General features: G+C 35.7%; 1 non-coding gene across 1 annotated transcript; it reads left to right on the plus strand.

Moving 5' to 3' along the window:
* Positions 1–734: 734 nt before the first annotated feature.
* Positions 735–841, plus strand: LOC119371334 (small nucleolar RNA R71). Its single transcript, XR_005178937.1, has one exon. It is a non-coding gene; the product is annotated as a small nucleolar RNA R71 (small nucleolar RNA).
* The last annotated feature ends 1383 nt before the right edge of the window (positions 842–2224 follow it).

The following is a 2224-nucleotide window of genomic DNA, read 5'->3' on the forward strand; positions in this document are numbered from 1 at the left end:
TTTTTCGTTCCTTAAAGTGATAGCTTGTACCTATTCTTTGGGATTTTTCTCAGTGTTACTAGGTAATGTACTTTGAGGTCTCGAGGCCATCATATTGGCAAACTGCTTTAATTGAATCTCCAAGTTCCTTGTTAGAGCTTGTTGGACTTAGTGATTTTCCCAAGTTTCATTCATGAAATCCATGTGAGATTTAGAGAGAGCAGGAAGAAGATAATAATAAGTCTTCTTCTCTTGAGAAGGGAAATCTGGTGGTGCATTCAAGGCGTTGTTTGGATTCCCATCAGAGAGATTAGGATGATTCCTCAACCTGTTATTGTAACAGTTAGAATATGGGTAATTCTTCCTTCCTTGATTCATTACATAGTTGACTTGCTCTAAAGTTTGCAAATTTAAAGTATCCAACATGCACTCCCCAATTCCATGTTGCCCATTACAGCTGTCACATGCTTGTACAATAGAATTAACAGAGCTTGTAGTCAACAAATCCAACTTCCTTACCATATTGTCCACTTTGGCATTGAGTGTTGTAATGGCATTAATCTTATAAACTCCTACAGGCTTCTTTCTTTCAGAGTTGTTTTGATAATGGCTATTGTTTTCCATCTCTTCTATCAACTTGTATGCCTCATCAATTCCCTTTCTTTCAAAAGATCCACTAGCAGCTGCATCTAAAGTAATTATTATGTTAGGAGATAATGCATTATAAAAAATTTTGTACCTGTAACCACTTGGGTAGGCTATGATGTGGGTACTTCCTCAATGGGTCCTTGAATCTCTCCCAAGCTTCATACAAGCTCTCTTGATCATGGTGGGCAAAAGTCTTTATCTCATTACGAAGCTTTGTGGTCTTTGAAGATGGAAAGAATTTTGCCAAAAATTTTTGGGGTAGTTCCTCCCACGTAGTAAACCTTCCAACAGGGCAGGATTGTAACCAAGACTGTGCTTTATCCCTTAGAGTGAAAGGAAATAGTCTCATCCTTATAGCATCATCAGAAACTCCGTTTTGCTTAAATGTATTGCAAATTTCTAGGAAATTTATGATATGGGCATTAGGATCTTCACTGGGCAAGCCCCCATACTAAATTGAGGTGGAAAGTATTTGAATGATTGCAGGTTTAATCTCTAAATTGTTAGCTTCCACCCTAGGCCTGGTGATACTTGAAGTGGCTTCATTAAGAGAAGGAGTTGTGTAATCTCGCAAGGTTTGAATAGGAGGTTGAGGTCTTCGATTATTATTGTTGGGCTATGGTGGCACAATCTACTGACCTCCTGGTAGAGGTGCGTCCTCGATTTCTAAATCATCAGCCATGTCTGCTTGTTGCTCTTGTTCGCGCTCTCGTACTCTCCTAGCAGCATCGTTCCTACAACAAGTCTTTTCAATTTCTGGATCAAAGACTAAGGGTTCAGTTCTACAAGATCTTCTTTGCATAGACATTTGAAATATTCTCTAGAAAAAGTAAAAGTAACAAGAAAAATAAATGTGTAATTTAATAATAGGGTAATTAGTATTGATATTGGTAATGCCAATCCTAGGCAATGGGGCCAACCACTTGATAGGCTTTTTCGTAAGTGTATGAAATCGCAAACAAGTAATAAAGAGTGGGTAGAGTGCCGTCCCATAGAGATTGTATATCAAGTATCAAAATTGTGTTAGCCTACTATTACTTAAACATTAATAAAGAGAATGTATTTGAAAATAAAAAAATTAAAGTAAAAACAATAAGAACAAGATCAAGCAAGAGATTGTTGAAAAGAAATCAAGGGTTAAAAGTTACTAGGGATTTTGACTTCACTTAATTCTATCCAGTTTATCCTATTAGTTTGATAATCAATTTTATTTATTCAAGAAGGAGAAATAACCCTAAATTCGCTAATAAGCTCTCTCAATGTTTTGTTAGCTATTTTAACCAAATTCAATTACCCATCTCTTAATGGCGCAACCAAACATAGATTAAATCATTAATTTCTTGTGATTATTCAGGAATTCACAAATTAAGGCTTTTAATTCTATGAAAACCTCCCACGAGTCAAACCATATAGCTCTCGCATCAAGTTGTTATTCCCATGAAATTTATTACCTTATTCATATAAAAAACCCTTCTCTCAACAGTGATTAATGAAATAAATCAATCCAGGGGAGAAATTCTGCCTGGACGCATTACGATCAATAATAAATTTACTTGAACAAAGAAAATCAAATCTAATATTATAAACTGAAGTTGAG

This window comes from Jatropha curcas, chromosome 1, assembly GCF_041381405.1.
Source record: "Jatropha curcas cultivar XTBG-Jc1 chromosome 1, XTBG_Jcur_1.0, whole genome shotgun sequence".
NCBI classification, from domain to species: Eukaryota; Viridiplantae; Streptophyta; class Magnoliopsida; order Malpighiales; family Euphorbiaceae; genus Jatropha; species Jatropha curcas.